The following is a 10,085-nucleotide window of genomic DNA, read 5'->3' on the forward strand; positions in this document are numbered from 1 at the left end:
CAAGCACCCTGCATGCATAACATCATCTCAGATACCAGATGCTTGGGACTGGACACTGCCTGTAGTACTTTATTTGACTGCATCCTTGAAACAACTTGCTCTTATCTCTTCTCCTGCTTCGCTTCCCTCAGCTTCCATCTCATTTCCACCAAAGGGAATAAATATGCTGCATATAAGGTGCCATTCGTGCCCCTTTCAGATTGAGTATATGGGCAATTTCTCAGAAATATAGTAGAGACTGCCTCCACTGTGCCACTCCATTCAGAAATCCAATTTATTCATTTCAGCTTCACGCAATAGGACTCTCTTACACAAGCTATTGGATGTAAAACACAGCAGTACACCCGGGATCCCGGGATCCCATATTTCAGGATAACTTATTTCCCATGCAGATGTCTCCCAGCTGTTCAACATCTGCAGATTTGTGTTTCCTGCCCAGAGTAATAAGGTCTGTCCATCCATGAGCACATTTCCCAAGCCTGTGTGCTCAGCCTGTTCCTGTTGCTTCTACGCTCTCTGCCATGTCTGTGAGGCCTGTAATCTGATCCTGGAAGCACCAGGGTGCACAGGTCAGATCCTTTAGCACGCCAGCCACAATGCCACGAGGCACCCTGTCTAATAGTTGCAAGCCATGTCCGAACCCAGCAGTGGCAAAGCAAATCTTCTCATCGCTGTAGACAGGAGATGAAGAGCGGTGTGCAGGCTCTTTAAATTAAGATGGCATTTCCTTCAGTGACTTCTTCACATTGATAAGAGCTTTCCCAGGAGGCATGGGGGGCTAAAGGCAGTGGGCGGGGTGGCATAACGTGAGTGTGTAAATCCCACTTACAGTTTATCTGTTATGTGGAAGACTAGGGCTGTCCCTTGGGACGGTGAGCCCTTTGCCCCCTCTAACCGTGCCCCTCCTTCAAACCCAGGGAGCTTCTGGGTATCTCTGCGACGAAAGTGGACAAAGTCACGCCAGAAAGAACCAAGATTCCTTCTGGTTACAGTGTGGGAATATGTCCTCTCAGGAGGAAGTAGGAATAATAAGAAGAGGAGGAAAACCACAGCGAAGAGGTCAAGAGGGAGGGTGGGGAACTACTTGCAACTGCACCATCAAAAGCAGCAGATGTGGAGCTTCTCTTCCCTCACTTCTCCTTGTTAAGAAGAAAGAAGAAGCCCTTTTTGGTCTGAATACTGCTGAATGCCAGATGATGGCCCATTTAGCCCCCTTTTGTACTGGTTCCTCAGGCTATCTCGCATATGACCACAGGGCCGCAGTTTCCCATCAATCACAGCATCCATTTGTAGTGTGATTAATCTCTCTATCTGTGGTGTTCTGGATCTGCAGGTGTGGTGTTTCTTTACAGCCAGGTGTAGCATAGTGTGAATGGAGACACCCCAATGCTTCACAGAGGAACATTAGAGCAGATTTGCAATTGTTGAGTTGCAAGATGTGTCAGGATGACAGATGAGTTCAGTACTAAAGTGCTTCCTCTTGTATATTGAGAGAATAGCATGGTAAACAATAGACTGCAATCTTCTTTGATCACCAGCACAAAGACACTTGATGACTGACCACCGGAGCCACCCTGCTGATATGAAAGTGTTGCGTACAAGCCTGGCCTCCAAACCCCCATCGACACCAGTTTGTCATCTGCGTGCGTGCCTCCGTTTAATCCCGGATCATTCAGCTCTACTTAAACACAGAGGCACATAGTATAAACAGCCTTATTAACACCGCCAGGGTCAGTAATCTTCCTCGAAAACTTTCGACCGTGACTCACACTTTTACCCTGACATGTGCTTCGCTCATTACAGCATGATGTATTGCAGGGATTTTTATAGTCAACATTTGCCAAGATCTGTTTGGTTTCATTGTTTAATCTGCATCAACATTTTGACACTGTGATGGAGCTGTTATCAAAAAAATCCGAAACGTGTTTTTCAAAAAAAGGAGCATCGGTGAAGAGATGGCTGTAGTGTATTTACATACTCTTTAAAAGGAATGTAACCAAGATTCGCTCTGTGCACAGATGCTCATGAGGGTTTTTTGATATTTCCTGATGTTCTGCCTCAAATGCTGTTATGCTAAAATGTCCTTCTAGAGTTATTCTCACTTTTATGCCACGAGTATCGAGCAGCTATCAGTCTTTTTAATTCCACAAATTCTCCAGTGTTGTCGACATTTCACTATGCAGTATCAACAAAAAATGCACACATGGAAAATAAGTGGAACTTTTTTTTTTAAATAACTTGTTTATTAACACATTCTTTTTACTGAAGAAGGTATTCATTTATCTCCAGAAGGATTAGTCTCTTGCTTGCTCCCTCCTCTTAAACTTCAAGGTCATGGAAGGAGCAGCCTCGTAGGAATTCCGGTATCTCACACATTTTAAACATTTTAGCATTTAGATTTTTGTTAAATTGGGTGCTCTAATCTAAATGCTTTGGTTGAAGGATGATCTTGGCCACCTAAACAGTCTCATACCAAAAACCTTATCTCAGCCGATGGCAAGGCAACATGGACATTTAGCAGACAACTATAAGCCTTGTATCTTGTCCTTTTGCTCTCCCGCCTCAGGATAGTCAGTCAGTCTCATCTCCACTGGGAGTAACTGTTCCTCCCCCTGCTGATCTGTTTACAAACCACAGCCAAACAGCCAGCAGTTGACCAACTGTTTGTCTTACGCTGCAAGCCGTGGTATTCACGTCATTACTGAGCCGAAGAAGCCAAGGCACCGGGCTCTGGGGAAGCCATAGGGCCCATGGGAGTCGCAGGTGCACTACACAGAGCCAGAGAGGATATTTGTAAAAGTACAAGTTCCAAAAGGTTCCCGATGAGAAGAGGGGGAGTGGTCTAGTGGGTCCCATCTGATATCAATGATTCTTCTTCCTGGCAGAAGTCAGGGGTCACACCCTATATCAACATTGGGAACAAAATAGTAAAGCCCAGTCCACCTAGAAAAAGCGTGCTGGTTGTCCATCTTAAGTGGGAATCGTCAGAGCATGACGCTTTTATCAAATTTTCTTGTTTGCCTTTTTCCATGAGAAAGTTGGGAGCTCTTGGACTCGCTCCATGTGCTCACAGCTCTGTACCTAAAGCCAGTGCCTCCCACAAAAAGGACTCCCCCGTCATGTGACTGGGCTCAAGGACAGCTGCCCTTCCCATGGTGCTCGTGTTCCTCCCCCATCCCTTGGGGGGGAAGAAGGCCCAGGTTCGACTGTATGAAGGAGGGAAACAAATACGGAATCTGTGTGACACCAAAAAAGAGAGACATCTGCTTCTCCTCATCTCTATGGGAAATTTCCCGCGATCCTGGAGATCGGGATGGAGTCCCCCAGTCAGAGTACACTGGCTCCTCTAAGGCTCACAGCTTGTGTGCAGACTCTCCAAGGCATTGTTGGCTTTAATCCAGAGTAATCCATTTGAGTGAGTGACCCTGTCTTCCCCCCAACAAACCACAGATACATATAAACAGCGTAAGTTATTATTGCTTCCTCATACAAGTTTTATTTAGTGAGGAAATGCTGATATCCAGGTAGCAAAACTAGCACGAACACGGGCTCACTGTGGTGTCTAGGCCTCAACATCCTGCACTCATTCCTCTCATTACCATGATGCCTGGGGGTGCGACTCTGTTTATTTTCACCTGATTAGCGCTGCACATTTTCACTCGTTCCCGAATCGGGGTGTGGGGGCTCAGTTAGTGGTCTGTGTTCATTCAACACCATAACTTTCCACGGTGGTTCAAAGCTTATCACAACACCTACTAATTCTTTCACATCTGCCCCTGCACATGGAGACAAAACGCATGGTCTGAACTTTGTTGGGCTTACTGCTGGGATCGGGTCTGATTTCAATTTTAATCACTTTTCAAGCAGATCATGCAGTAGTTTAAAAAAAAACATTTTCCTTTGGTAGCAGTTTTTTTTATAGTCTATAAACACATTTAATATTTCAGGGATGTCACAGCCTTACAGACAGTATGTCTGTGTTCTGTTCTTCATCAGAGATGGATACTAAAAGGACCTCACGGTTTGTTTCTAAAGAAAAAACTTCCAAGTTCTGCAACAGATCCTTCAGCTAAGCGCTGTGGATTACTAAAATCTCTGCAAATGTGTTACAGGAATTTAAATGTGTTGTGGTGCAATGTAGAACTTGAGGCATATGAGTGGCTTAGCTGATGCTTTTTCCTCTGTGATAGAGACTAAATGAGAAACTGCAAAGCATGAAAAGAATTACATCTAACCTCCTTTCTCACAACCCCAGCCTCACCGTCCTGGAAATTGTGTGTTTATTTGATTATTTTCCTTTTCAGGGCAATGGAAAATTACACTTCAGCTACTGAAAATGTTTCCTTAAAAAAGAGAAACATGCCCAAACGCTTTCTTTTTTTGAGTCCAGAGGCTCGTTATGTTGACTAATGTGAGAATATCAATCAAAAAGCGTTGGTCAAGCTTCTCTACATTTGTTCTAACTTAAGTTAATAAAGTCCACGATCATCCTAGACCCAGTTTCGCTGGTTGTTTTATCCACCCTGGTGGTCCTCATTTATCTGTCCCCTCAGGGCAGAGCGCCATCTGAGATTAGCTGTCTCCACCATCTTCCTGACGGCAACACTTTAAGACCAGACACTTAATAGCAGCAGTAAAACAATAAACATACACATTGTCCTAAGTAATTGAAACTTTTGTCCCAGAAAGTATACAGCGGGCATATTTTGAAACAAAGTGGATCATTTGATGATAATTTACTGCGCTGCTGCCAAATTCCCATCAGCTGGATGTATATTTACTATTTCAAGTTATTAACTTTCCCCAGCTCTTTGACCTCCACCCACTCTCTCACTGCTCTGCTCCAGTTTCCTTGTTTCTTGTTCTACAAGCTATATCTATTTGAGTAAATGTATTTTTCTACACATAAATAAATCTCAGCGCACAATTTTGCTTGGCTACAGTTTATATAAACAGTTGTGCACAGATGAACTTCACCTAACGCTTGCGCAGGTCACCGCCTGCTTGCTTCTGTACTTTTCAAACTTTAAAGGTCTGTCATGTCTGCTTCTAAAGTTTTAGCTTTTGAAATTGAGTCTCCGTGGGTTCAGTAACTGAGAGGAAGGCGTCGTTCCAGCTTTCCTACGACGTTCCTGATATTCTGCATATCAGGTCCAATGATAATTATCCACCTCCACTATGCCTCCAGTCTTTGCTTTTGGGGATTTTTATAATAGTGGTATTGATTACATGTATGCTTCTAATTAACAAAGCAAATAAGTCTATCCCCCACTTAATGATCAGACATCACTCAGCATGGAGACCAATCATCATTAAAGATGTATTTTCTCTTAAGACTGAGCAGAAAAAGCATCAGAGGTTGTGCTGACTGTTTTCTATTTCACAGTGTCAGAGATGAAGTCACTTCTGTCTGTTTTCATAATTTAGTCATTAACCGTGAGCTAGGATGATCAGTAACACAGAGCACATGCAGGAGACAGAGCGATGAATATCAGTAACAAACTCATTTGTGTATCCTGTGAAGGGATACCGAATAAACCCTATAATAAACTGTCCCTGATCCCCGAGCTGCCTGTGCTGGTTTATACTGTTACTAGTTGACATCAGTGAAGCAGAAAGAGAAGCACTGAGTCTGTTTTAAAGTCAGCTGTCACTGACGACCACTGTCGAAGTGCTTATTTTAGCTTATTAAAAGATTAATTCCTAAACTACTTGCAGAAATGTTATACAGCTACCATCAGTTTACTAAGGTTTGCTTTATTAATGTGGCTGATGTGAGTGTGTATTTTGTCAGCAAACCTTTTAAAACTTTTACACATAGCCCCCAAGGTTTTTAAAAAAAACATGCAGTAACCTGAAAAAATAAACGGCAGTGCTTGAATGTGATTTCAGTCCAGTAAATCTCGCTGTCTGATTGAATTTACGTTTGCTTAAGTGTCTTTAACCCCCTTTACTTAAGTGCTCCGTCTTCTAGGAATAACTCTATTCTCCCTGCCAGTCAATTCAGATTCAACATTCACTATTCAAAGGTATACTCCATTAGTCTCCCTTATCTCTTTTAATAACATGTCAGATAGCTGAAAATATCGTGTAAGCTCGCAAGAAAGCGTGTTTACAGAATAACTCGAGGCTTGCAGCAGCACACCTGCTGGAGCTTGAAGAAATGAACATTTGATTTACATTAAACATAATTTTGTACTTATTATTTGAGGAGAGTGTTTTAACATAAGGGAGATGTTAAAAGCATCTCATTTATCTGTTTAATGACACAGCCTGAACCGCCACCAACAGTGTCGGCCCATGAAGACGTGAATGCGCTCCACATGTGGGACCTCTTAATGGAGTTTAGAGTATGACTGCGAGCCTGAATTATAACCTGCTCTCTGACTGCGGGACCACTTCCGCGCAGTTTGCACTGCGTGTTCTTCATTTATAATGCTTACAGCTTTTACAGCTGGCAATGACAGAAGCCGAGATAACTCAATCACAGTGTTGTTGTTTTTTTCTTTCTGTATTACACAAGGCCCTTTTTGCCTCCAGCTGCTGGAGGTGATGAAATTTTATCTTAGACAAACACTTTGCTTTCCTTTCAGAGTGCTGCTGTGGCTGTGCGCCTGTCTCTCAGTGGAAGTTGTTGAATATGAGCTAGTCTTTATATTATATGTAAAAACAATAATAATAATAAATTAATGAATTATAAGGGTTTTTTCCCCCATCTGCAGTAACCTATACTGTATCTGGCAGCACAGCTCTGCCCTAGGACCTCCCCTCCCTTAAAACAGGTATACACAGAAAGCCCATAGACTGTATTAAGATGATGGAAATAGCCATTGTGAAATCACCTCTTGGTGATGTAAAAAATGCATTTTAGCATGGTGATATTTTTATTTTATTTTATTTTTTAGAGCCAGTAGTGACCATAATAGGACAAGATGGTAACATGTCAATTTATCGGTAAACAACAGATAACTTGTTTAGCAAAATGCATCCTAAAAGTTTAAGGGTGTAGCACACAAACACAGATTACTATTTAACGCTAAGTAACTGACTAATAAAATACTAGAATTTCTCTCACCATAACCTCACTGACATGGTATATTGGTCCAATTCAGCAAGTTAAAGTAGCAAAAATGAAGCCTATGAGGCAGTCGTAGCTACTTTTTGCACACCTGTCAGTCTTAGAGATTATATAACTAACTTAAAGCCTCAACAAAATCGAAATGGGTGCCTTTTAACTCTCAAGTGGAAATAGCTATTCAGGCTAAAATCATCTTTTATGCCAGGCTGCAAACATGATCATTTTGCAGCTGAAGTTGGATATTTGGTGGGTGTCAAAGTGGTGAATGGACTGGCACTTAGTATTTTTCCACTTTAAATGAGCACTCTTTAGTGCAAGCCATTCACACATGCACTTTTTCCTCCTATACCTAAGCTTTTCTATACCTTGCCTAACGTTTGTGCATAGATTCACACTCAACTTGGGGTTCAGTATCTTGTTCATACTGGACAGGCAGGGAATCAATCGGTCAACCTTCCACTTGGCAGACAACCCACTCTACCCTCTGATGGTAATGCAGTGACTAGCCCCCAGTGATGCAGTGGTTAGCACTGTTGCTTAACAGCAAGAAGTTAAGAAGAGTGAGTCTGTGTGGGTTTGCTTCTGGAATTCCAGCTTCCTCCCAAAGACATGCATGGGGTTAGGTTAAATGGTGATTTTAAACTAGCCATATGTGTGAATGATGGTCTGTCTCTATATGTTAGCCCTGCGACAGATTGGCAACCTGTCTGGAGTCTACCCTGCCTCTTGCCCTGTGATAGTGGAGATAGACTCAGCCCTCCCTGTGACCCTGAATCAGATAAGCAGAAGAGGATGGATGATGTCTGGGAATACTGACTGGCTTTTGACTCCATCCTCAAGTGGCCAGTGGAGGAACTGCAGGTTTTAGCATTTATGTGTTGGATTCATTTTTTAAAGCATGGGCATTGCTTCTTCAGAGAGCTGGAGGCAGGGAGGGTACCAGCAAAACCTTGTGTACAGGCATCACTGACAATGGACTGATTAAGTCAGACACGGTATGAAAAGAAGGACTTTGATGTTGGTGAGTTGTAAACTAGCTGTGACAGACAGACTAAAGCCTTGTGTGAGATTTGCCATTTGGATGCTTCGTAACACATCGGCTGAGCCATCAGCGGATTTGTATTGGCAGTGACATCAGCTGGGATTGAGCATGGCTTTGTGGCCTGCCTGAACAAAGGCTATGCTCATTTTTGAGCAGGGCTCCTGTAGGAAGTTAAGAGCTGTCCCAAGTTGTAAACCAACATGTTTACCCATCCACCATGATTATCCAGCACGGGACTTCCTGCAAAACCACTAATTGTCACTTATTCGTTCCTTTTTGATTCCCACAGAAGACTTTTTGCTACTTAGGCTATTCGGTTCCTAGCTTCACATTGACTTGAAGCGTCTACTCAACTCACAGACCTAAGAGTGTTATCAGCAGTGTTATTTATATTTATATTTTAAAAAAGAAAGCTATAAGAAATAAGTACGGTTCCAAACATTTAAATTCTTTCAACTCTTTTGGTACGACCGTTGCAGCCAATGAAAGCTTGTGTTCATGACTGATTGAATGCTGGATGTTTGACTATAATGGCCCCAAAAATAAATCAGTGAGAACAAATGGAGTCACATTTCCTTCTGACATCAAGAATTAAATCCTCATTTAGCCTGCGGTTGCCACAGCCAACTGACATTGTGATGTCCAAGACACAGCTGTATAAAGTTAAACAGCATCTAGTGGAGATTTTTGCAGTGACTGGTTCATGAGACATACAGACCAAAATAATTCCCATTTGTCTGTTAACATGTTGACTGACTTCCTAAAAATCAAACAATGCTCACACATGAACAGACAGGAGAAGAAAACAGGAAAGCACCTGACAAACTTGGACCGTGCCTGAGACACAAATATGTCAGTGTAGCGTAGATGTGTAAACAGGATTTGACATGTTTGAAATGAAAGAGTGTGTTGTGATATAACAGTAATCACCTTAGGGGAAGGTAAGCAGCTTTTTACTCATAGCTGAAGCACTTCCTATTTTCCACTTCGTTCAAACGTACTTTACAATAATACAGTTGTTGCAGGCAAAAAAATAGCCGTAGTTCGTCACAGCTAATTTAATGACAGGAAGAGGGAGCTTAAGTGTCAAATATTACCATATCCTGTTTGGGTCTGCCGTCCAGGTGGTCCATCGTGAGTAAAATCCTGTTACATCATCTCACAGAATCCTCTTGTTGGAGCTGTCCTCTCCGCTCTCATGCATCTGCTTTTTTCTTTTCTTCTTCGTCCTTTTTCAGGAAATGAACTCAGCAACATGTACAGCAACATTAAGTTACATCATTTAAATCAAAGATGATCACCGAGTGATGAATTAATTCACAAGATTCACTGTGACAGTGCGACCAACTTCTGTCTTTAGCAGAAACATTGGTCTCCCTGTAGGCCTCTAATGAGATCCTTCAAAGTAAGGGGCTCTCTGCCTCTCAGCGTTCCCCTTAAAGGCCTCACTGTGGAGGAAACCAAAGTCGCCCCAACAATGATGAATGGACATCATTAATGTTGTTCATCTGTTTAACTTTTACTCAGCAATCTTGGAAAATGAGGGGTCAACAGCAACAGGGAACTCTTATTCGCTTTTGCACTCCAGTTCCTGAGAGCCACCCATTTGGTCCTCACAATTTCAAAAGACATTTGGGCTTATTTGTTCGAACAGCCTACCTTCTTTCAACCAAGCAGCTAGATCACAGTTAGAGAGGACGTTTAGCTCACATTTTAGCCTCATTCCTTGATCGTCATGAGTCTAACTACAAAGAAAGAAGAAAACAGCATCTCAGTTAGTTTTAAAACTTAATTTCATCAAATTAATAATTTAAAACACCCACCCTTCAAAATAAATCTTTAAATGAATGAATATTAAATCTTCTCCAATCACATCGTTTATCTCAGAATTGAGGAGACATGTGGTTACCGCTATCAAGCTTTGTGGTTTCAGCAAAAGCAACGGGGGCCTTAAAGTTGTTTCAC

The sequence above is a fragment of the Astatotilapia calliptera genome, chromosome 19 (genome assembly GCF_900246225.1).
Source record: "Astatotilapia calliptera chromosome 19, fAstCal1.2, whole genome shotgun sequence".
Taxonomy (NCBI): Eukaryota; Metazoa; Chordata; class Actinopteri; order Cichliformes; family Cichlidae; genus Astatotilapia; species Astatotilapia calliptera.